The sequence below is a fragment of the Schistocerca americana genome, chromosome 7 (genome assembly GCF_021461395.2).
Source record: "Schistocerca americana isolate TAMUIC-IGC-003095 chromosome 7, iqSchAmer2.1, whole genome shotgun sequence".
NCBI classification, from domain to species: Eukaryota; Metazoa; Arthropoda; class Insecta; order Orthoptera; family Acrididae; genus Schistocerca; species Schistocerca americana.
In genome coordinates this window covers 368,084,756-368,112,266 of record NC_060125.1, presented here as the reverse complement: position 1 = coordinate 368,112,266, position 27,511 = coordinate 368,084,756, and the positions used below count along the sequence as shown (strand labels likewise).

General features: G+C 41.0%; 1 protein-coding gene across 1 annotated transcript in view; it reads left to right on the top strand.

Annotated features, from left to right (window-relative positions):
• LOC124622942 (ankyrin repeat and SAM domain-containing protein 1A-like) overlaps positions 1-27,511 on the top strand; it is a 579,621-nt gene that overhangs the window by 276,086 nt on the left and 276,024 nt on the right. The window lies entirely within an intron of this gene.

The window sequence follows — 27,511 nt, the reverse complement described above, 5'->3', positions numbered from 1 at the left end:
CTACTAATGCTGTATCTGAACATTACGTGTTTGTTTTTCCTACTCATTCGCATTAACTTACATTTTTCTACATTTAGCGCTAGCTGCCATTCATCATACCAATTCGAAATTTTTGTCTAAGTTGTCTTGTATCTTCCTACAGTCACTCAACTTCGACACCTTACCGTATACCACTGCATCGGCAGCAAACAACCGCGGATTGCTGCCCACACTGTCCGCCAGATCATTTATGTGTATAGAGAGCAGCAGCTGTCTTATACATCCCTGGAGCACTCTTGACGGTACCCTTGTCTCTGACGAACACTCGCCGTTCAAGACAACATACTGTGTTCTATTACTCCAACAGTCTTCGAGCCACTATCACAGCTGTGAACCTATTCCATATGCTCGTACTTTGTTAACAGCCTGCATTACCGCACTGTTTCAAATGCTTCCCGGAAGTGAAGAAAAGTGGAGTCGGCCTGTTACCCTCCATCCATAGTGCGTTGTATATCATGTGGGGAAAGGGAAAGTTAAGTTTCACATGAGCAGTGATCCTAAAATCGTGCTGATTCATGTACATAAGTTTCTGGGTCTCAATAATATTTATTATTTTCGGACTGAGAATATATTCAAGGATTCTGTAGCAAACCGAAGCTAGAGAGTAACAGTTTCCGCTTCCTCAGCATTTTCCGAATTTCGTTATTAAACCATGGTGGGTCCTTTCCATCCTTAATCTACTTACTAAGTACATAACTCTCCAGAACACGATTTACAGTCTGCTTAAACTTGGCCCATAATTCCTATACGTCCATGTAAGTGATGTCAATTCACTGTCTAAGTGAGATGGTAAGAACTGCTTAGCAAAATCACTCTCCTAGCTTTCTTGACTGATTTATTGATTTTCGTAACGATAGTTGCTATAATGATGTGATCGCTAATCCCTGTTTCTATACCGACTTTTTCTATAATGTCTGGCGTATTTGTAGCTAGGATATTTCCGTCAGTTGCCATAGTTACGTTACACAGTGGTATGTTACACCCTACATTTCGGAGCCCTCCAGCAGCAGAGGGCTGTAAGTATGTGGCCCTGAAGCATTAAGACGTAGAACGTCGATAACGATTGTTATATTTAAAAAGTTTTGAGTTTTCACATAAAGATTTGAAGACATTACTGTCAGCACGTCTTCGTAGTTATATTTTGTTGTGGAATACGTTTTCGCTGGAGGCCACAGTTTTCGAGTTATTCGACTTAAACGTTGAAAAGTGTCTTTCAGACGCACCCCCATCCCCACACTCAAGCCCCCTCCGGTCACAGGACTTCTAGTATGTTGTTTATGGCACACCTTCCTGCCACTGTATAAAAATAAACGACTGTACGTGTTATTTTCCGTTTCCGACCTGTTTTGGTCTTCTTTGACTGGGCTATTTCACCACCAGTTTAGTGGACTATTTCTTTAACATTATTAATTTAAAGTTTCCGCCGCGCGGGATTAGCCGAGCAGTCTAGGGCGCTGCAGTCATGGACTTTGCGGCTGGTCCCGGCGGAGGTTAGAGTCCTCCCTCGGGCATGGGTGTGTGTGTGTGTCCTTAGGATAATTTAGGTTACGTAGTGTGTAAGCTTAGGGACTGATGACCTTAGCAGTTAAGTTCCATAAGAGTTCACACACATTTGAACATTTTTTTAAAGTTTCCCGTGAGGGCAATGAAAGCTAAAACACTTTTGTAAATGCTATACAAAAACGAATTACGTTTACGACTCGGTCTAAACTTAACCCCTAGAAGCACAGTAGTTTCGTATTAAGAAGGAGAGACAAACAAATCGAATTATTGGTAACCTTAACCCGCTTAGTGAAGACCACAAGAGGTCGAATGTGGGAAATAATCCGTGTAGTCGCAAATACTTGTACAGCAAAAAGTAAATTAAAACAGTTACCTGAGTGAATCATTTTTTAATTTATTAAATTATTAATTTTATTAATTTCGAATTAACGATGCAAAGTTCCTTCTGATATGCTTACGCCATGACCCACCTGAGGATGGGGTTTTAAGTCCTCGAAGCGCGTAGTGGGAGAAAATGATGGATGCTTCAATTTATTTTTTACTGTCATAGTCACAGTTCCTTACCCGAAGTCGAACATGGACGACATAAGGTTAGTTGTACAAATCCGTGGGGTAGTTCCATGGACAACATAAGAAGAATCCTGACCCGCGGGAGGTGGGGGTGGGGGAGGGGAGGGGGTTGGAGGAGTGTTTGAAAGCTACTTTCGTACATTTTCCGTGAATAATTCGAAAACGTCGTTCTCTAGCGGATAACTTATCCCAGTTCAAAATTAAACTACATTAAATTTCTTACGAAAAAGTCCAATTCTTTTTTATATAGAACTAACAGTTTGCGCAAAGAGAGCGAGAGAATATTGAAAATCTCACGTGACTCGTATGCACTGTAGCGTAAGTAATTTTTTGTAGGCCTATTTGCACTATATAGAAATGTTCGTCCCGACTTCCTCGACACCAGTGTGGTGTGTTGTAAACTGTTATCATCTCCAGCCTGCGCACCTAACATAAAATAAGATTCTAGCCAGTGGCATCGTATTTAACTGTTATTGTATCTGTTTCGATATTCCACAGTGATTTTTTGTTAGAGTCCTAAAGGTGTACTCATTTTTGATTTGCGGTGAAAACGTTTCGTAACAAACAGGCGGGAGCACACGAGAAATCCAACGAGATGAAATCTTTTAATAGTCATGAAAAATACTACTGTGACCCATCTGGTCTTGTGAAGTTTGTAAATTGGGAAGAATTCGCTATAGAATGTTGAAGTGGTTCGCACGGATCACATCATCATCACGACTGTTGCGGAAGTCGTAAATAACAAATATTGTTGAATATAAGCTCACCGGACAAAATATTGGTCACCCCTCTTCGAAGAGCACTCTGGTCTCTTTGGACCACTGTATGAATGTGTTGTAGAACCGGTGCTAAGCGGACATGTGACCTTATACACAGTGAAGTGATTTGTATATGCAAGCCGTTTCTATGGAGTCAGTGTTGTTTGTAGGGATGGAAATTGTCGCTGAAACAACCGGTTTACTGTTATACCGTTTTTTTTCGTCTCCAGTTTAACCTGACTTATAAAACCGCTGAAAATAACCGATTTCTGACGTAACCGGTTGTTGTTTTCTGATTGCTTTATTTACAGCAGTGAACGTAGATTTGAAAAAAGGATTGAAAAATTCTAATGAAAGTTGAAGAGTAGGAGATCTCGATCGATATGGGGCTGGGGCAGAAATAGGTCGCAGCGTCTCCAGAAAAGATGACGAAGGTGAGGGATACGGCCGCCACGACAGCGAGAGTGAAAGGTCACAAGCTGATGACTTTCCTGCATTGACACTGTTGGCTGGAATACATTTTTCAGCTTGAAGCAACGACAAAGATAGGGTTCAGTTATTATCGCAGGTTTATAGTACGTCGGTAAAATTATAATAGTTATACCAGTGAAATGTATCCTCTCTTCCAAGGAACATTGTGGATGTTTGCTCCTTGTATGATGTCGCAAGTTTGTTGTGCCTCCTACCGTTTTTAATCTTTTAAAGCAAATGGAGCGTTGTACTTCATTCCTACCACACTTAGTAAAGTACTTCCAAACTAGGGATGACGCCATTCTGGAATACAAGCGATGTCCGAGGACTAAAGTAAAAAACTACTTCCCGTATCTCGTGGTCGTGCGGTAGCGTTCTCGCTTCCCACGCCCGGGTTCGATTCCCCGCGGGGTCAGGGATTTTCTCTGCCTCGTGATGGCAGGGTGTTGTGTGCTGTCCTTAGGTTAGTTAGGTTTAAGTAGTGCTCAGAGCCATTTTGAAAAAACTACTTCACAGAGCAGAAGTGGGCAACTGTTGCACAATGCATTTGCAGGTGCACAGTCTAAAGGCCACGCCACACATTATTGCCTCAATAGTGCTGTACGTATTCGTATGTTGTATGTTTGTTTCTCCTTTTGTCTTTGTTATTAAAACAGCATTGATTGCTTTCCCCATTTTATGTGGAAACCCAATGTTTCAAAGCAAGGGAAACTTTACGAATGAACATTACTCATTTTTAGAAAGTTTGATTTAAAAACAAAAATTTTAGAACTGCTGGTACGGAAAATTGATATGGCGGATTTGTACCCGGTTACTAGTAAGTAAAAAATTTGGTCACGTGCATGTAAGACTCTCGCAGTACGGGTTCCGTGTTCTTAGGGTCTTCAGTCAGAAGACTTACTTGATGCAGCTCTACGTGCTACTCTGCCCTGTGTAAACCCCTTCATCTCCGAACTACTATAGGAACCTATATCCTTCCGAATCTGCGTACTCTATTCATCTCTTGGTCTCCGTCTACGATTTTTACCCTCCACATTTTTCTCCAAAACTAAATGGGTGATCCCTTGATGTTTCAGAATGTGACTTATCAGCCCATGCCTTCTTTCTTTCAAGTTACTTGATGTACCAGTCTAATATTCAATGTTCTGTTCTAGACCACATTCCGAAAGCTTCTATTCTCTTCTGGTGTAAACTGCTTACCGTCCATGTCCAGACAAATACCTTCAGAAAAGACATCCTAACACTTAAATCTGTTTTCGATATTAACAAATTTCTCTTATTCAGATATACTTTTCTCGCCATTTTCCAGTCTTCATTTTGTATCTTCTCTGCATTGGGCACCATCAGTTATTTTGCTGCCCAAATCTACATCTATACTCCGCGAGCCACCTTACGGTGTGTGGCGGAGGGTACTTATTGTACCACTATCTGATCCCCCCTTCCCTGTTCCATTCACGAATAGCAAAATTCATCTGCTACGTTAAAAGTTTTGTTTCCTAATCTAATTCCCTTAGCGTCTCCTGATTTAACTCAATTTCATCTCATTATTCTTGTTTTGTTTTTGTTGATGTTCATCTTATATCTTCCTGTCAAGACACTCTCCATTCCGTTCAACTGCTGTTCCAAGTCCTTTGCTGTCTCAGACCCAACTGCAGTGTGTCGGCAAACCTCAAAGATTTTATTTCTTCTCCCTGAACTTTAACTGCTACTTCAAATTTTTCTTCTATATCTTTCACTGCTTGTTCAGTGTACAGATTGAATAACACCGGGGATAGGCTACAACCCTCTTCACTCCCTTCTCAACCACAGTTTCTCTTTCATGCCCCTCGACTCTTGTAACTGCCGTCTGGTTTCTGTGAAAGTTGTAAATAACCTTTCGCTCCCTTTATTTTACCCCTACTACCTTCAGAATTTGAAAGAGATTATTCCAGTTGACATTGTCAAAAGTTTTCCTGTACAAATTTAATTATGAATGTAAGATAGTTCATCCATTCAGGGAATCGAAAATGTCGACCATTGTGGCCTATTATCGACATTGATACTGGCAAGATATCAGTCCCATGATTTTCGAGGTAGTTTTAATTTCAATAATATAAATGTGACATAAAATAATGCCGGAGGCAGGCGACCATTATAACTACAATCAGCAGCTCTGCATTTAGGCGCCGGTCGGTGTGGCCGAGCGGTTCTGGGCGCTTCAGTCTGGAACCGCGCGACCGCTACGGTCGCAGGTTCGAATCCTGCCTCGGGCATGGATGTGTGTGATGTCCTTAGGTTGGTTAGGTTTAAGTAGTACTAACTTCTAGAGCTGTTACGTCCCACAGTGCTCAGAGCCATTTTGCATTTAGGCTGATTGAGTCGCTATGATAAAACTCAAACATTAGGCAAGGAGTGACGTGATAGCTCATAAGACGTGTTTCGGAATTTAGCCATCATCAGATATCCAGGAGTGATTACTGCACGTAGATACGGCATTTCAAGTTGCATGTGAAATAAACATTCACAACTTAGAATGATGATCGATACATTCCGTAACGCGTCGTGTGAGCAGTAAAGTCATTCCTTTCCTGATGGTAGACTTTTACCGTTGCGATCTAGTCAGCCTGAATTGGGAACTACTGTTTGTTTTAATTTCAAGATCGATGTGGGATAGCAAGTGACCAATGAATTATTCTTCGTGTGATACAATTATAAATTAAAAGTTATCGGACCTTTTTCCTTTACTTGTACTGTGGAACTTCGCTTCTTGCCAAATTTTACGATTCTGGGCCAATGGGAAATATACCACAGGTTTTGATGAGTGTGATCAAATGTATCCGGACAATTGGCTGAAAATGACTTAAAAGTTCATTGCGCCCCCCATCGGTAATGCTGGAATTCAATATGGTGTTGGCCCACTCTTACACTTGATGACAGCTTCCACTGTCGCAGGCATACGTTCAATCAGGCGCTGGAAGATTTCTTGGGGAATGGCAGCCCATTATTCACGGAGTGCTGCACTGAGGAGAGGTATCGATGTCGGTCGGTGAGGCCTGGCACGAAGTCGGCGTTCCAAAACATCCCAAAGATGTTCTATAGGATTCAGGTCAGGACTCTGCGCAGGCCAGTCCATTACAGGGATGTTATTGTCGTTTAACTACTCCGCCACAGGCCGTGCATTATGAACAGGTGCTCGATCGTCTTCAAAAATGCAATCTCCATCCACTAATTGCCCTTCAACAGTGGGAAGCAAGAAGATGCTTGAAACATCAATGTAGACCTGTGCTGTGATAGTGCAACAAGGGGCGCAAGCCCCCTCCATGAAAAACACGACCACACCATAACACCACCGCCTCCGAATTTTACTGTTGGCACTACACACGCTGGCAGATGACGTTCACTTGGCATTCGCCGTACCCACAACCTGCCATTGGATTGCCACATTGTGTATCGTGAAGCGTCACTCCACACAACTTTTTTCCACAGTTCAATCGTCCAATGTTTACGCTCCTTACACCAAGCGAGGCATCGTTTGTCATTTACCGGCGTGATGTGTGGCTTATGACCAGCCACTCGACCATGAAATCCAAGTTTTCTTACCTCCCGCCTAACTATCGTAGTACTTGCAGTGGGTAGTGATGCAGTTTCGAATTCCTGTGTGATGGTCTGGATAGATGTCTGCCTATTACACATTCAACTGGCGGCGGTCTATGTCAGTCAACAGACGAGGTCGGCCTGGACGCTTTTGTGCTGTACGTGTCCCTTCACGTTCCACTTTCCTATCACATCGGAAACAGTGGACCTAGAGATGTTTCGGAGTGTGGAAACCTCGCGTACACACGTATAACACAAGTGGCACCCAATCATCTGACCACGTTTGAAGACCGTGCGTTCCACGGAGCGCCCCATTCTGCTCTCTCACGATGTCTAATGACTACTGAGGTCGCTAATATGGAGTACCTGGCAGTAGGTGGCAGCACGATGCACGTAATATGAAAAACGTATGTTTTTAGGGGTGTCCGAATAATTTTGATCATATAGTGCCTATATGACCTAAATGCCCGTAGCTTTTCGTTGCATTGACTGAGAAGCTTCCTTTTATTACACTGCAACTTGATACGTCAACCCACTCCTGAGAAAAAGTGATCTTAACAGTCGGACGAGTAGATAGATAGATAAGTGACAAAAAACTTTTTCTCGTTTGATATAATTACAAATTGACAGTTTTCTGATTTTTCCTTTGTTGTACTGTGTAATCTTCCGTTTTTCCAAATTTCATGATTCTAAGCCAACAGGAAGTACGCTAGGTGTTTTGATGAGTGAGTTTGCGATTATTATAATATGTAACATAAATGGCGGTATCTTCTGATTGCATTGACTGAGACGCTTCAATTTTTTACACCGCCAACGCGCCATAGACCTCAATATCTGCCATAAATATCAAGCTGATTCGTCTACCTGTTCCTGAGAAAAAAAGATTTTTAACAATGGGACAAAAGAAATGGTTCAAATGGCTCTGAGCAGTATGGGACTTAACATCTGAGGTCATCAGCCACCAGAACTACTTAAACCTAACTAACCTAAGAACATCACACACATCGATGCCCGGGGCAGGATTCGAACCTGCGACCGTAGCGGTCGCTCGGTTCCAGACTGATGCGCCGAGAACCGCTCGGCCACAACGGTCGGCCAACAGTGGAACAGACACACGAACATCAAAACGGTCCTATATCAATTCCATTTTTACCGACTGAGGCACAGAACACTAAAGGTGAAAAAAGACTGTTATAACCGAAACCAAAGACGTACCGAAAAATATCGGTTATTGAGAACTAAAATACCAATATAGATTTTATCCGGCAGATTTTTCCCATCCCTAGTTGTAAGATTTATCCACGTGTACACATGACAGAATGGCGAAGGACCCACCGTGCTGGGACCACACGATGAACGAACTTGTCCGATTTGGTGGTGTATCAACACGGACGGTCCAACGTGTACCACTAACCATTAGATAAGATCCTAACCAAAAGGAAGTAGAGATGAGTGTCACATCTTGTCATTGACAGTTGGTTGAAACTGGAGAGGAATAGCTGCTCTCATTATATTCCCTTCTATCACAAGCAGCTTCCGACCAAACACTGGGAATGAAATTACACACAGTCATTTGCAGGCGAGTATTTTGCAAAAGACCACCAACCCGCACATCTTCAACGGGGCCAAACAACACAGGAACTGGACATTAGCTGACTGGAGGCGCGTTGTGTGGTCCGACGTGACGTGATTTTGACTCTTTTAAAACGATACAATCGAAAACCCAACGCGCTCTTCAAACCGAAGTGTGTTTCCGGCTGGAGTTTATTCCGTGATGTTTTGAAGGTGTTATGCACTACTGGACCTGGGCCCACTCATTCTTTCAGGCTGTCGTGGACACGAATCTGGACATTAATTTGAATATTGTTGGTGGCCAGATGGTGCCACCTCGTCTACATCTCCATGATAAGTATGCTGTGTGCACACCCTCCCCGCTTTCACAATGACAACAGCCAGTGTTCAAAGGCTGTATCTATGGGTTCCTGGTTTGAGGAACATTCAGCCACGCTATCGCACCTCGACTGTCCCGGTAAATCACCTGATCTCAGCCCCATAGAAAATGTCTGGAACTATTTTGGACAGCAGGTGAATCGTAATAGTCAGAATCCCCCTCAGTTCGGTAGCTCTACGAGATATAATAAAGATGAGTGGCTTCATCAAGATGTGTCATACCTTAAGAAACTCATGGATAATTTTCGTCGACGAGTTGAGCCCTTTATCACAACCAGAGGCGGCATTAGCTTGATATGCTGGAGTGCCTAATGTGGTCAGGTGTGGATGTTTTGTCTCGCAATTTGACCTCATACTGTCAATATACTGGTTACTAGAATACCTTACATTTTCGATTATCAAGTGGAGCAAAGTGTTTTGATGTAAAAAATTCACTGCATGCACATTATTTAACTGGCGGTGATGAACTTTGCTTACTCGTTTCCATTCTTGGTCGCAGCAACACAACAACCGTTTACTATGAAGACTTACAGCTAGGTCGAATTGTGGAAGTGTCAACTTTTATTATTCGAGTGCTGCCTGTTGTAGACTCGTAATTCTGCCGGAGTCCTTACTTTTTATGAAATGCGATAACAAACTGTTGTCATACTTGTGCCTTCCTAGGTCGTTAGTGTGTGTGTGTGTGTGTGTGTGTGTGTGTGTGTGTGTGTGTGTTTTATGTTGTTTAGGCCTTCGCCCATGCGTGTGGCAGGGAGTGGTTTAGGGGTAAGCATCCCCCTCCACATGTCAATGCGTTAGAGAGCCAGACAAGTAAACGTCAGCTGTTGTTTGTGAGATATCTTCACACTGTTTTTGTCCGCGAGGACATGCAACGGTTCATGAGTCAAATTCAGCTGTGTCCATCTATTTGGGATCAGAGGTTGGCTTAATAACCGTGATGCAGTTTCCATAGTGTGAAATAAAATGGCAAAGTAGTATAGTGCAGATTGTCAGCATGAATATTATTAATATTGTTTACAGTATAGTGTAATAAATGGTTACGTATCTTGAATTTTAAAACTATTTTAAAGGTTATTGAATATTTTATAATTTGAGTGTGTAACTAAACATTCAAGAATAGGGTTTCTGACAGTTTTCCACCGTAATTTGGAATTGCTGTTGAATGCCGTACAAGCTGTTTTTGCGTATCAGCATTGTTACAAAACTGTTCAGTTTCGTAGTGTTTGTTTGAATTAAATACTTATGAGTTACGTTAATACTTCATGGCCTACCCCGTGGTTCAGAATTTTAAGTAAGTTTAATACAGCAAGCACAGCATGAATCTTTGGTCTGTATAACACTTCTTTAAAATGAGCCATATAGCATTCATGCACAACACCAACCGTGGCAACAAGCTCCTTCATCGCTGCCCCAGTGCCTAACTAGCTGCATCCGTATTGACTGTAACCATTCCAGAGTGGCGCCTCATGCGAGCTCTGCCACGTGTACATTGTAAAACACCACGAGTCTGGAAAATAAGCCTCTGAATCGCACTGGCAGTTCCAAGTCCGTAAGCAATAACGAGAGAGGACATACCTGTAACACAATCTACAATTAAACACCCCTTTGTAGATAAGTCAGAACGTACCACTTGCGTTTTATATTTCGTTGAATGGAGTGCACATATCCAAAACATATTCCCTCCTGGAAATTCAACTATTCTCAAACAGGTGCGCCAAGGCTTCGTTGAGAAGCTTGGTTCCGTACATCCACAGCGCCAGGCGCTAACCGAATCCCAGGACAGATGAAAATCGACGATATGCTGCAGATGCCACTGCAAACAGTGACGGCACTACGCCCGCCGTGCTCATACAGTGCAATAGCACACGGAGCTCACTGTGCTAACTCCAGCAGTCAGTTTATTACCACTCCAGGCTACCTTCCTGTTAGTAGGCTCACACCTGACTGCCTTAGACCCGCTTCGGCCTCTCTCCAGGGAGCGTTTCCACACGGAGTCAAAGATCCCGACCGCTCGCGTCAATGACTGTGTGTCGAGAAGCGACACACTTATCGGTGAGAGTATTAACAAGAAGGCAAATAGACTTAACTATTTAACCAGGCATGTCAGTGACTGTTTCCCTTTCCTTCCTCAGTAGTTTTCATTTATTCGTCATTACACCAAATGCCCATTCAACAAATGTTCTTGCTTGGAATGCTTATCATTGTAGAGACTCTTCCGTTGTCCAATAACCTGTAAAAAAGGTCTCATCAGATTCTCTAACAAGGGATGAACTTCATTCCACAAACTGATACATTCCTTGAAATTGTATTGGTAGTTACAGTTCCCCATCACTAAGTTTCTTGTAAAAAGCACTTCCTTTGAACAGCCCATCAGATTTTTAACTATAGACGCCGACATCACGGAGAGCAAATTTGTTGTTGGCAACTGCTTGGAGTACAACAGGATACTACAGCGGGTAATTTTAGAACATGCTCCCAGGGTTTCAGGACACTGGATGTGTGGATGCTTTCCATCTGTCCATAAATCATTTACAGCTGGGGAAACCGCCTCTTGCATGCATTTTATTGGTAATTTCTTTAATTTGAGAAGCAGTCGACGTTGGTAAATGGATTGAAGCAGCTGAATTCCAAATGGCCAAACAAATTCATTTATCACCAATGATATAGTCGACCTCCTATTTTGAATGATGGTGCTACTGCATAATAATAGGCTATGACAGTAGAATGATACCCGAATAAAGAATTTTGGAGCTAATACTTCAACACGAAGACGTGCAAGTTCTTTTTTAAGTTTTGTTAGTACAATAGACATTCATTTAGTCCATCTATTTTCATAATTTGGCAGCAGTAGTGCTCCATGTTTTTTACATCCTTTTATTATTCTCTCCGTTGAAACGGTGAAATCGAAATGGAAAAACCTTAAGAGACAGTTACAGAGAAGATCTTAAAAAATATTGGCAAAGTGAGGTCAGGTGATCAAGGGGAAAGTCCATCGAAACGCAGTTCCATTTGGCCTTGATTTCAGTACATGAATTCATGAGAAGATATCCTGATTCCAAGACCTACTCACAGTTCCTTGTCAGTAGAAACAGAATCGGTGAGCCAAATGGAATTAGCTCAAGAATTATCACTTTTCAATATATGTGTATCACAACATGAAGATCGTTGTGAGAGGTCACCATTAGCTCCAGACGATGATCCATCGTCACTGCTAAGTATCGCATCAGTTTTGCAGGTCGAAAAAGACAAATTGGCTTTGATGAAGACACACTTAGATGCCATCCAAGATGACTACACTACTTTCTGAGGAGTCTCAGGATTGCAATAAATTTCTTCTCCACAGGCAAATGTGTAGAAAAGCTAAAATACAGATGCGTTTATATAATGAATTGGACACAGTAAGTTCTGTGCAAAGTTTTCATTCTATGATTGTGCACTAATTTAATTTAATTTTTCACCTGTTTAGAAATTGTTTTTGAATGTTCTGCAGCCGATACAAAGTCTATTACGTTTCATTCTTTAATATGAATAACCTTTCTCAGAAAGGTTTCTTAGTTCTTCAGTTAAGAAAAAAAATTCTTAATTGTCGGTCTGTGTTCATGGGGCGAGTTCATAACCTATTTCCTCTGTGCTTCAAACTCTCACGTGTCATTGTACTGTGAAAACAATACCAATAAAACAATGAAGCTATTGTTTTACAAGATGTCTCAGTCTAGCAGGAGGTGAGCAACTGGTTCTTGCACCTGTGTAATCTAAGACCTTGTATGTCAACTGTCGAAGGGTTGGAATTCTTTTGCCGGTGCCGAGCAGCCAGAAAAGAAGAAAAGAACCACGCACTTCTCGTGGTTGAAACTGGTTTGAACTGTACAAGGATACAACATAACGCCTGTTTCGGCTGATAGAAATTAGTTGACCTACCCTGCTGTCCTTGAGTCTATGCTGAAACTAGCCGTTATTCTTGAGAAAAAAGAAATGGAAACATCTTAGAGCCAGAGAGGAGAATTTAAAAATTGGCAAGCTTAGGTCAGGTGACCCAAGTAAATCTCCATTGGAAAGAAGTTCCACTTGACTTTGGTTTCATTACTGATATTTTCTAAAATAAATCTTATTCCTAAGAGCTGTGCACAATTCTTTGAAACTGGTGGTAAGGTAATTCTTTACAGCTTCTGGTACTAAACATTCCCAGAAATACTACAGATAAAATTTCAAACAGGAGCATTTTGTGTTCCAACCATATCAGACGTAGAAAAATCTATGGACGTACCTATATTTTCTAGCGTCCGCCGTTTTTCATCTCCAACTAGAAACCAATTAAACAGAATATCGCAAGATTTTATTATACTCGATGCACAGCAAAATGTCATCTTACATTACTTATATCTCGTTTTCCAGATTCAGATACGAAATGTACGTACTACATAATAGTAAGATACAGACAAGAATTGTATGCTTGCCATTTATGATGTAACGTGTGGACTACTATAATACAGATGACTGTCCAGTGTAATCGGCCGTCCCCGAGGAAAAAATTCTTATGTATCTGCCTTGTGAACATGGATGATTAAAAGCACACGAGGATCCGTACTATACTTAGACTGCCCGATAGTAATTCCATTTTCTATCCTGCAGTGTTTGACACGCTAAGCCCGCGCGAACCCCGTCGGCTTGTGATAGTGGTCTTCGCGCCATTCAGTAACTCGAATTTGCTTGTGAAAGGAGACATATTAGTGTCACCACAAATTCCGAAACTTTCGTACTTTTAGCTGTTTTTGACTCGCAGTAATGTATGATCCAAAACTTGGCGAACGGTAAGGTACACGCTGTTACGCTTTTTCAAGACAAGATTTGTAAATCGAGTGTATGATGATCACGAACGGCGTCATTTCATAATGAATGTTACAAATTACGAAGAGATAAATCGTTTCTTAAGAAGCTAAGAGTCCACACTACCACTTGTGAAAAAAATCAGATTTTTTAGGTGGATACTTCTACATCTACATGACTACTCTACAATTCGCACTTAAGTGCCCGAAAGAGGGTAATTTCTTCAATATTTATTGAGAAACATTGCGAAACTAAAAACTCACGCGAAATGAAATCAGACGTTTTCTTTTTGACAAGGGAAGTAAATATTTTGAAGATAAATTGAGTACATTAAACAATTTGCCCTAGTCTTACACATCTTCAAGTGTTTTTTAAGCGTGAAAATCGGAAAAGCAGATTTTCCCGTGTAAGGCTCCTCAAGTCTCTTTATTAATGTCTTTTCAAGTTTATCTCTTTGCGCCTGTCGGACTAAAGTATGGTAGCTTAACATAAAGATCACGCTTTGTTATGAAAACGACCAGACCATGTGCCTAATACGAATACGTGTCTCTTATATGTTACAAATACTGAAGTTCTTTAATTAAACAATGAAAAATGTCAGTTTTAAATAATAACAGAACAAGTCAAATTACTTGGGCATATTGTTCCTTTTGGAAGTAACACATTGCTGTGCCAATGTCTGCGCTCATCCAGGCTCGTTTAACATTTATGATTGTTTTAGATTCACACTATAGTAACCATTGCTACATTTAGTTTCCAAATTAATTAAACAGGTTTCCTCTGATCACGGAAGCCTATTTATTTACATTCTACTGTCAGTGCTGCTCCGCGATAAGTAATTATCCTCAAACACGACACTGCATCTACCATAAATCTCTTCATTAATCCCACGCGCCTTCCCGCGAAATGACTGTAATATTTTTCTTCTATAAACCGACGTAATACTTTTGATTCTTAATTCCACTTTCTGCTAAGCAGTGCGCAACCGCTCTGTACGGAAGCTCTACACCGAATCTTGTCCAGTGTTGCCAATTCATTTTCGACCATGTCTGTACACGACAGTGTGAAAAGTCTCTATCCTCAACTGCGAAGTCTCCACGGACGCAAAAAGAATTCTAGACCGACGACAAAAAGAAGAGATCACGTGTTGGGTAGTAACATTTCCCCTTTATTAACAATTTTGTACAATGAACGGTCACTGTTTTGAAACGAAATATTCACGATGTTATTTGGGAATCTTGCTGCTGTGCAGCGCGGAGTAGCCGTGCGGTCTGTGGGCGCCATGTCACGGATTGCGCGGCTCTTCCCATCGGAGGTTCGAGTCCTCCCTCGGGTGTGTGTGTGTGTGTGTGTGTGTGTGTGTGTGTGTGTGTGTGTGTGTGTGTGTGTGTGTGTGTTGTCCATAGCGTAAGTTAGATTAAGTAGTCCGTAAGCTTAGGGACTGATGACCTCAGCAGTTTGTTCCCATAGTCCTTACCACAAATTTCCAAATTTTTGTTGCTGCTGTTATTGTTTTGGGGAATTTTTGAATCGACGAAAATTGCTTTTATGAGCTCAACTATGTGATCAACTGTTCACAAGCACAGCGACTGCTCAGCAAATGCTGTCGCTGATCTTATTTCATCGGTTTTGTGGTCCTCTTCGAGCTCAAGACTTGCGGTAGGTTGAAACACCCACGATGAAAGCATCTACTTTTTTTTTTTTAATTGTGACACTAGACTTCTGTGCGAATCGAGAGTTGCGTGTTTCAAAAGTTAGCTTCTTCTAGCACACGCCCTGCATGAGCACGATAATTGTTGTCTGCAGTTAACAAACCCTCCAAACCGTTCCTCCTCTTGCCACACTTCCCTAAATTTCTGTTTTCGTCTTTGACTATCACTCCTTTGTAACTCTTTTTCGGTTCTGAAGCAGTAATACAAAAATACTAATACCAAGAAAACAAACATCAGAACCTTATGTTAAGGCTAAAGAAACTGATCTACGCGAGCAATTTTTCCTTTATTTACAGCACGTGAACGCACGACAAAGTCGCCGCGGAAGTTAGGAATGTAACTGTAGAAGTAACGATGGTGCAGAGATTACAGTAGACGAGCTAAAAGTTGCCCGATGGGCTCCTTGTTTCGGTCGTCGCATGGCGGTCTCATTCGGAGCACTTCGTGATTGTTGGTAGCGTCAGGGGTTCCTCAACTGTGACCATTTTTCTTCTGATCTTTGCGCAGTATTACAGCAACTTTAGTTTAATTTACGTTATTTGCTATAAGTAAGTACTGTATTTGAAAATGATTGCCTCGTAATGCGCATTACTTGTGTTACATCCGTGCGATATTTGTACATTTCAGGCAGTAGCTCATCGGCAAAAGAAATGCTAAGCAAACAAACACTTCAGTATTTCTCCCGTCACGTGCCCTATCCAGACAGTGACTAAAATACTTTCCTTCCGCACCTTGTTTCGTCCCTGATGTAGGCCTTGATAGGCAAGCTTGTACGGAATGGTGACAGACGTATAAAGTTGTGGTGGTTCTTTTTACGTATGTATTGTTGGTATTTGTTTGTTATGTAAAGTTGGAGTTAGTATTATTCTGCCTGCTTCACAACAGAAAAATTAATTACATTATTGCCTGTGTTATGGTACTTCTCGCAGTTAGTTTGCCCGACAAGCTCTGTTTATATCAAAAGACACCACCAACGTACAATATTCCGGATAAACAGTTGCATTGTTACTTTCGTTAAATTGTACTGCTGACGAGATTTTCGCAGTGTCCGTTAAGCGGGGATAAAAAAAATTACTGAAATCGCTATTTATGAATATGGTTCAATATTTGAAAAACTGACTACTATTACTGCTTCAGAAGAAGAACCGATAATCAAGAGTAATCTCCTACATTCACATTTATTTTATTATTTGTCAAAATTAGCAAATATTAACATATTTATTACGACTCTGGGCCGTTATCATTTAGCACAATGGCGTTGACCTTTGCGCCAATGTTCTCCTATAAAATGTGCAAAAGTTAATCAAGTAATTCACGTCGTGAATATAGGAGTTGTTACAGTAAAACATTTGGGACACTTTTATGTAATATTTGATTATATTTAGACTAAATATTACATGAAGTTTAGAGGTTTTCGTGCCACATCACAAAATGGGTTCTTACACAACCAAGAAACAAAAGGAAAGTGTGTCCATCCTTTTTCAAAAGGAACAGATATTACAATAACAATCACAGATCATATTAGTTGATTGCATAGTCTTTTCGAATTTTCTGCGATAATATTTATTTCGTTACGTCGTCAGTTTTGTTATATTTGCGAAGTTCTTCAACGTTATTTTTTCTCCTTACGTGGCGTACCGCAACAAAGTGTCTAAAATTTGTAAAGTTTGGCAACTTTTTTTAAATTTCTTATTTAGTAATTTTTCTTTGTTGGGCGAAAAATCCCTATGTTTTTCAGAGGGATCTGAAATCCTTCCCAACGTTCCTACATTTTGTAAAACAGAGCCAGAAGTCCCTATGCTTGGCAGCTATGCCCTTCTCCCCTAGCAAAGGGCATTATTGTCATTACATGGCAATACTATGCTTTCACAGAGGAAAGGCGCGCTCGGATCCCAAACTTCCAGAGGCCAGCGATTTGATAAGGAGTACAGTACCGATACGTTATGATATCAAAGATAACAGTACTCCTTACACCCGTTCTTCAAGCAGTCTAGCGCCTCGAACCGGCGTGGCGGCATGAGCTGGCTAAAAAGCGCGGGGTAGTCCATTAGATCCAGACCCCGTGTGCAGTCTGAATGCAGCTTTTATGATAGTTTTGGTTGCACATTATGTCGTAGCTTTAACTGAACTTAGACAATAAGTGGTGGGGAGCGTAATAATCCCCAGTTTGCCTTCATTTTCATGCCTCCCCGTCTGAAGCGGGTAAAATAAAGAAGACTGCTCCATGTCTGTCAAGCAGATGAGGCGGATAGCGGCGCAGAAGTTATTTGTGTCAGACGTCACGAAACACTGTCCTCGCTTTCGGGAGGACGGAAATTGATTTCTCCTTCCGGCCGTGCGAATTTAGGTTTCTCGCCAAATGCAGATGCTGGAATAGTTCCTTTGAAACGGATACGGCCGATCTCCGTGCCTATCTGCCCAGCTTGTAGTCTGTCTCCAAAAACTTCGTCGTAAATGGGCCGTTAAGCCCTTATCTTTCAACACGTTATGGAGTATGTGCAGCATTCGCTAACCACCGGGACCAGCATTGGTATACTTCTGATACATAATGCCCTGCATGTAGGGAAATTCTTCGGTGAAACAGTCATCCTCCCGTAGAGACACAATATGACTTCGCTAAAACTCCGGTAGCTGCTTCTCAACGTTGGTTTTGAATGTCGACAATCCATCCAGCACTTGTCTACAAACTACGCACTGCAGTGCACGAACTAACTGACCAAAACTTCCATCAAGCCACATATAATTCTTTGAGTTTTGTATTTTCTTGGCGTAGTACGCCGTTTCTATTTCGACGACAGCACTGTGGTATGAATCATTGCATTGACTCGGCCCTCAGTCAGTAACAATTACAAATGTGGTGGTCGTACATGATGAGCTAAAAGTGCTATTTTTCTGATTCCACCTGCATTTTTCTACTAGTGACGTGTTCTAGGTTTGCCGAAATACAGGTAATGTGTCACCAGGAAATTGCGGAGGTAACTCGCGTTTTCAAAAAGGATAAAAGAAATTTGCACACGATCACATACTAAAATTTGTTTCGGTTCCTTTTTGTTAGCATTAATATCCGTAAGATTACTCTTGAGTAACATATGGTTTCTCTGTTGAATATAGTAGTTCTTATTTATTTGATTATATACAAAATGATGAATAGTTTTTCGGTCCAATTTCAGTAATTTTCTTTTCGTTTACTACTACTGATAATGTATGCTTGTCGTGTTACCCACTTGACCCCCAAATTTTTGCTCCTTCGTCTTCATGCTCCTCGTCCTCCCTCCGTTCCCCAGTCCTCCATCCTCCACCCCCCTTCCCTCCACTCGTCTCTCAACAACCACAATCCCACCCTACACGCCCATTAGTGTGCTTATGCTTCGTCATCCTCAGGATGGAAAGTACATTTTTGATGTTTTGTAAAAGACAGTGTTGTGGATTAATGTCTATTTTTACCTGGGATGTGTTAGAAAAAGTTGTTTTACGTTCACGTAATTTGTAAAGTTTTTTACAGTAAAGTTTTTTCGCTTGTACAGGGTCGGAAGTGATAAGGATATTTGATCTCCTATTCTCCTGGTTTTCTTCTAATAGCAATGTTGTTGCTGACATGTAATGATTTTTTTTTTTACGTGCCAGCATGGCATGCAACTTGGTAATACACGCCGTTTCTGACGCTCCTATGTCTTACTGTTCAGTGATTTTAAGTATTTGACCGTTTTTGGCAAAGGTATTAAAAATTATTAATCCTGTTGTTGACTTGTACGGTTGTTGTATTAATTGTAGTATTCTTGATGGCTGAAGTAAATTTTAACCCTTTGAGGCCCATGAATAAATATAAGAAGAAAATTATAACAATTTCTTTCAAAATCTACTTTTATTGTCTCAAAAAGAAATAATATAGTGTAATAACAATAAAATTTATATCCCGTAATAAAATATTCTAGGTGGTTTCATAGTGAAACCATTGGGCTGTTACGACAGTTTTCATGGCTACATTTTCTCATGAAATTCAGTGAAACAGTTTTTTGTTTCTGTTCAGCACAAACCCACATTACACGTTTTGCAGAATGATCTTGTTTGATGTGGCTCTTTAGCAGTACTACAGTGTGCACATCTTCGAGACTGTCGTTTTTCTGGCATGTGGGATGCACTGTCAAATCGCTTTTGTGGTGCAACAAATGGCTTGAATTTGTTCCGCTGGATCTGAGATCTCTTGCGATTAGGAGTTGATGACGAAGTTCCTCAAACTAGACCAGCAATTACAGATAGTCTGAATTGCTTCAGAGTTTTCTGATCATCATCACAATGTTCATTATAAATGATGTAGGCATTTACAACAGTGACATCAAGAAAGTGCCAGAAAATTCTGTGCCACCATTTCTTGCTTTTTCTATCCATCTCATAGATTGATTTCAACATGTCGGATTTATCTGCAAGCCCCATATAGGTATTGTAATCCTTCACAATATCTGGGCATGAAAGTTCTGTGCGAGAACCATCTTTGGATTTCCGAGATGCTGTGTTCACGTTTTCAATGTTGTGGAAGTTTGAAAGAAACTGTATTGGTTTACGATCTTTCCAAACCAATGCCGTGATACCTTGGCCACTGCAACGAAACTGGAACTCTCCTCGTGACATGTTCTTTTCATTTTCGAAGTCTTTTGGGAACCCAACTCTGCCTTTTCTCACTGTTCCACAGGCATATATTCCTTGTTTCTTCAGATCGAGCATAAGGGGTACAGAAGTAAAATAATTATCAAAGTACAGCATGTGATGCTTTCCTGCTAATTCTAAACTAAGGTGTTTTACAACTCTGGCACCTAGACACTTTTCTACCTCCTGACCAATTTTCCCAGTATAAAGCTGAAATTTGGAAACGTAACCAGTTTCATTTGCCAGTATCCAAACTTTGTACCCACGTTTTATGGGTTTTTTGTGACATACACTGCTTGAGGCTGGATCTGCCTTTGAAACGAATCGTTGATTCGTCCACAGCAAGGTGTTCTGTTGGCTTATAACTTTCTGTGTACCTTTTTCTAACGTAGTCCAATAGTGGGTGTATCTTGAACAATTTACCGAAGCCTTTTTCTCCCTTTTTTGAGTGCTGGCTGTTATCCTTTGCGTGAATATGCCCTAGCAACCACGAAAATCTATTCCGAGGCATGAGATCTGAAATGTGTGAATCACGGAGAACGGGATCAGAGGACCAATAACCCCTGTATGAAGGATAATTTTTTATACCCATTAGTAAATTAATGGCAAGAAATTTCTTCATTTCGTCAATATCGGTTGGTCTGAAAACTGTGGAACCTCCAAGCTTTTGAGTTGCATATAAATTTGTTTGATACACTAGATGGTCTAATAAATCATCACCAAATAGGCAACCAAATATTTCAGCGGGACTTGATTTGTTAGATGGGATATTTGAACCATATTCCTGTGAAAACTCAGTTGTTGCAATTGACAGTATCTGTTGCACCCATTCAATATGCTCATTTATTTCTGTATTGTCATCACACACATCGCCGTCATTGTTGCCACTACTAACGCGAACAGAGTCACTTTCAGCACAAACACCTTCATTCACATCCTCTTCAAATTCTACTAAGCTCTCATCAGGTAAAAGAAGTCAAATTCTTCATCAATTTCGCCTGATTCACTTCCAGTATCCGAAGCAACCGACTCAGGATCACTTGGAATTTCAGCAAGTATGTCCAGTAGCATATTTGTGGTAAGGTCACAAGCTCTGAATTGCTGATTTATTCTTGATGGTGGTCTATTATCCACAATGACACGCTGTAAAGAATAAAAGAATTTTCCGTTTGAAGGTCGTTATGTCCCAGTGGTTTCATTCTGCACTACACAAATAATGCTTTTACCTGACAACAATCACTTCGCTACTGGGACAATTAGCTGGCGCTGACGCTAGATGTCACCAGCAATCAACGTGGGGTGGTGGTTTCAAAAATGAACCTCCAGATCGCAAAAGCAGGCAAAGTAAAAATGTGGTTTCAAACCGAAACCACTTGGCCGGAAAGGGTTAATAAATAAAAAAGAGTTTGTTGTATCCTGATATGGCGCCCCCTTCCGAAATTTCCTTACGGCAGCAGAATGAGTACACTGACACTTATCTATATGCGCTGTAACTGTTCGTTGCACATTTTGACATGGTTTTCACATGTTCTGAAATATAACTTTTGACTATGTTACGTAAGTCTTGAAACGATATGTTCTGTATTTTTGGCATATGCTCTAAAAATTGGTAATACCTGTATTATATATGAGTGTAAATTCGGTTTCTGCTCTGTCGGATGATTTGGAAATGGGTCTCGGCCCGAAACTAGTAATCCAGTGAATGTAAAAAAAGTATAATTTGCAACTTTGGACTAGTTATTCGTTCTACTGTTTGTTCCACATTGTCGTTTAGAAAACGTTATCTTATGTAGAATTATTGTAGATGTACGATTGGCTCGAAAAAATTTTGGCAAAAGAGACACCAATACGTTATAATGGGCCGCCAACTTTTCACATCTGTGACGGTAACACTGGGTGTGGCCCAAGAAAGCGCAGTATAATCATTAAGGCTCTTGATATACATAAACGATTTATCAGATGTGACTCAACAGCACAATGATGGGTTCGCTGACGACCCTGTTGCCTACAGGGAAGGGGCACCGGTTGAACGATCGTAAAGAAGTGCAGGAAGACTGACAGGAGAAAATTTCCAAGTGGTTTAATGAATGGAAGCTCTCTCTAACTGCTGATAAAAGTAAGATGACTCCCATGACTAATTTTGTATCGGATGAATACATGCTAATGGGATACTTCGACAGACAGTCACATCTTTTAAACACTTCCGGGTAATGCTAACGAACCATATGAAATAGGAAGACCTTGCAATATCTGTATGGGCATGGCAAATGGAAGACATCGATTTCTAGAAGGATTTTGGGAAAGTTCAGTGCTTCTATAAAAATGAAGCTGCATATGCCAGTGCAACCTACGCTAGCGTTTGGAGTCCTCATCAAGCAGACACAACAGCAGACACCGAAGTAATTCAGAGGAGCACTGTCCTGGTGGTAAGAGGTCAGTGTAGCCCATACGAAAGAGTAACGCAGACGACTGGGGAAGTTAAACGGCAATCGTCGGAAGAATGACAACGTTGTTATCTCAAAATCCTGTTAGACAAATTAAGAGAATATGCAAGGAAGACCTAACAACACTGCTATCTCAGTCGTAACACCGCATGTCGTGCAAAATGGCCGGCCGGTGTGGCCGTGCGGTTCTAGGCGCGTCAGTCTGGAACCGCGTGACCGCTACGGTCGCAGGTTCGAATCCTGCCTCGGGCATGGATGTGTGTGATGTCCTTAGGTTAGTTAGGTTTAAGTAGTTCTAAGTTCTAGGAGACTGATGACCACAGATGTTGAGTCCCATAGTGCTCAGAGCCATTTGAACCATTTTTTCTTGCAAAATGGCCATGAAAATAAGATCGAGACAGATCGTGACGCGTTCAGTGACTTAGCCCTCCACCGTCCTCTGTCCCACTTAGCACGCCAGTGGAATAGAACAGTAAACAGTTAATATTGATACGAAGCACTCTGCGGTATGCAGATTACGGTGAACCTGCAGATGTCGAAAAGGGGGCGGAAACTACAGCACGATCACATGCAACGTACGTTTTCAACAGCGAGCACTCGCGGACGATCTTCGAGACGTAATCGTATTAAATTCGTCATTCTTGCTTGCTTAAGATACGATACGAACATCACAGATTTTCATTATGAAATGACACTTTACAGTATGGTGCATGTGTGAGGCAAAATCTGACTTGTCCTCCTCTCCTTTCAGATATGCTTGTTATTCCACGTCCCCCTTAATGGCTCATTGCTTTATACTTTATGTTAACAGAACTCTTGTTTTTGTTTCTTGTTCTACTAATCTTTTATTTTTGACGTGTTTGTGTCTTCTCAGTTACTGGCAGATATGAAATACTTTGTTACGCGCAGTAGGGCCGTTAGGATTAAAGGATGGAAACGATTCATGGAGTTCGGTTTAAAAGTACTGCATTTATTGTCCACCTTTGCAGGAAGTACATATTTATTTGAACAAACAAACTGCCCAAATAACGGAATTCAAAATTCAACATACCAATGAATTGTAAATAAAACTCAAATCCAATAAAATTTTAATTAATTTGTTACTATTATAAAGCCACAAACAGCTTGAAACAATCTACTTCCAATTCACACTGAGTTTAAAAATGAAATATTGAAAACGTACTACGAGGGCGTGCTGAAAAATAATGGCTCCGAATTCTTTATTCTGTTCTCAAAATCGATTGAGGTATTACATGTCACGCATATTACTAAGTCGAATTTCCTGCTTCGGTGACGAACGTTGCAACCCTCTATCGCTAGAGGACTCCGGATTGCAGCGTGTAACATGGCCGTGTGTATAACCTATGTCTGTGCGTGAGAAACAGCGTGCTGCAATCCCACAGAAAACAACGCAATTCGAAGCACCCTCTCCTTCACCATGACAGTGCCAACATATGCAAGAATCCGACGACTTTGGTTCGCTGTCTTCGATCATTCTCCATGCGGTCCCGACGTGTCCCAATTTTCATTGTATCTGAAACTTCAATAATACCTTCGAGAGCTCCACTTAGATGGTGATGAAGCGGTGCAAGCAGCGGAGTGATTGTGCCTCCGTGAGCAAAGTCAAAAGTTCTACAGTGACGGGATCAACAAACTGATCCCTCGTTGGGAGGAATGTGTTCGTCTCCAGGCTGATTATTCTAGCAAATAAATATGAAGAACAAAGATGTAGAATGTTAATAATGTTTGTTTTATCTATTCAGCTTTCCGGCTTTTCACATAAAAATTCGGAACCATTACTTTTCAGCACGCCCTCCAGGTGCGCTGATGATTGCAACGTGGTCGATTGCCGAAATATTGTGTCCTATGCACATTCATACGAGGCTGTTCACCCAAGATTTATTTCGTCATAAAATACGTCTGGAGAAATTGAAGAAGCACATGTATCTTGGTGTTTCGTCATCTGTCCACGTCAGCATATACAAATACAAGGAAATACCCCAGATTAATCGAAAACAGTTCAGTATTGGAAACGGACAATTTTTTTTTTTTGTTCTCTTTGCAAACATGTGCTACTTCTATTGCCCAAGACCAATCATACAGCGCCATTAATCAGAATGTACAGAAACATCTCGGCAGCAATGAGTATTTACTGTGTTGTCACTCGCTGGATTCGTATTAGGGACACAACAGGATTGGAAATTCCGCCAAGTTAATCATGCTTAGCTTCTTCGTAGATTCCCTGGATTTACTACTGCGAATGCCTGCATGCTTTATCTAATGACCTCGTCGTCGACAATGCCTTAAATCCCAATTTTTCTTGTGAACCGTAGGATACAGGTATCTTTCGACAAAACAGAAAAATTAAAGGAAGTGATTTCTGTTTTATGTTTCGAAATACATTTCTTCGTGCATTAAGACACTTTTACTGAGTGGGTTGAACTAATTGTTGTTTGGTTTCAAAATTTATAAACATGTTTCGACGACTTCGATTAACACATTTTAGTAAAGAAATTATCTGTATTTATCGAGGAACGATTCATCCTTCAGCACAATGGTGATCATAGGTTCCGGACATTAGCAGTGGCGTCCGCACCTACCTCCCACCCCATTTTTTAAGACGACGAAGTTATTCCAGCAGTTACTGTTGTGAAACTCCAAAATTTTCATCTTTTATTTGACTACAGCGCTTCCTTCAACTTAGTTGAGTTATTGAGCTGGTTTTCCAGTTAAATGGAGGCAATAAAGTCATCGTTTTTTCAAATACACATATTTTTATGTAGATAGCAAACAGATCATAAAGCTGTTGCGGTTTGGCTGCAGTGAAGATACACTTCACCTTTTCCGAGAATGGTCTGTAAGCACCAGATACCAGTTACTAGGCTGCTTTCGGCAGTCTGTAGCCCTTATTACTTCCGCCGAAGAAAATGATTAGTAACGGTGCAATGTCCATCTCGCGGTTTCAGGTTGTACATCTGGAGGAAAATGTGAACACCGGCGATTTGAAAGAGATCTTAATTACATTCATTGGTGAGACATGTCCTACTATCATTAAAAAAAATTAAAATTGTACTAAACACTGTCACACCGACTTGATAATCTATTTAACCTGAATTGTTCACATCAAAATTGGTCGAGCGGTGAAGATATCGCTTCGCAATCACCTGGATGAAATAAAAGAATGCCCCGACCAACCTCAAGTCACTATATTTTTATGGAGTTGTTAATTATGGATATATTGTTCGCAACTCCGTCTGTCGAATTGCTGCGAGAGTAGCGATTCACAGTAAGATGAATTAAATAGCGAACTACTTTCATAAGTGTTTAATGTAAATTTAGATAAATCTAGTGTCCGGAATATATCTTTATCGTATGTTTTTCTTGTCGAATTCCATGTCATTCTCGATATTCTTCAGAAAACTCTCCACACAACTGCCGTGTGGAAGGGATACCTGTCAGAATACACACGTAATAATTCTAAATGGGCTTCTGCCCGAGCCTTCGCCGCTTACGCGTGCGGCACCCGTATTGCTCGTATACCATCCTCCCCTTGCTCTGTGATGCGAGGGGTTACCATCTCCTAAGGGAGATAGGCTGTTCTAAATCCCACAGTACTGTTTCCCAGGAAATTAGTGGTAAGTGTGTAATATTGGGTTGAAATCGATCCAGTGGTTCAGGAGATGTGACACAAACACACACACACACACACACACACACACACACACACACACACACAAGCATCGTTTTTATATATGTATATGATAGTAATTATAAAGTCTAAGATAAAGGGTTCTTTAAAGTTAGTATAATTAACTCTTGGGTGCATCATACTGTAGAGAAGTCACTGCGAGGCGTCGAATAATTATCAACATTAACAGTTATCAACAAAGCGAAGTTCGTATACTCATAATGTCTTTATATACTATCCTTTCAAAAATAGCTTTTCCACAGTGATACACCATTGCATGTAGTGCAGTAATAGTTCTTGAGAATCAGTACTGCAACGTTTTTGACCTAAAAATCAACCAGTGTTGATGTTAGTAAATCCATGGTTAACATCATGATGTTTATTCGGGTTTTGTGGATCAGTATGTATTGGAGACACTCGTCTCGAACCAGTGAATCTCTCTGGACACAAGAATTACACACACACACAGAAAAATAAATACTTCGGAAGGTAGCCTATTTATTACCAGTATAAATTAATACCAGAGTAGATACATATTTCACTGACAAGTAAAACTGTAGCGTTTCCGTCAATACTCCAGATGATTGGCCCGATGGTTCCAAAGGAAAATAATGAAGAATGGCTGGTAAAATGGCGTGTGGATCGAGGGGAATACTTGCCATTTGATGTGACCTACGTAACATCAGCATATTTATTGCTGACTGTTGGGGGAAAACTAATATAACAATTAAACTTTATCGCTATTAACAAGAAATACCTTGCTAAAAATACGTGTTCCTCCTTGCAGTACTTTCCTAATTGGAGGCTTAATCTTTGGCTATGTAAAACAGGCACACACTGAATACTGTACGCTATCTGATCAAACGTATTCGGACACCTTGTAAAATGCGCAGGCGACCACTAGATGCCATGAGAGGCTGGCCTGCTAGAATAAAATACTGTGCCGGCCGGTGTGGCCGAGCGGTTCTAAGCGCTTCAGTCTGGAACTGCGCGACCGCTACGGTCGCAGGTTCGAGTCCTGCCTCGGGCATGGATGTCTGTGATGTCCTTAGGTTAGTTAGGTTTAAGTAGTTCTAGGGGACTGATGACCTCAGAAGTTAAGTCCCATAGTGCTCAGAGCCATTTGAACCAATAAAATACTGTATTGTCAATAGGGAGCCATTCACAACAGGATGGGTCGTTGAGAAGAGCTTATTGACCTTTAGCGTGACTGGTCCTTCGATGTTTCCTGAGTAATAAATGGATCAGGGACATTTCAAATCTTCTAAAGGTGCCCAAGTAGAATGTTGGTTGGTTCAAATGGCTCTGAGCACTATGGGACTTAACATCTGTGGTCAT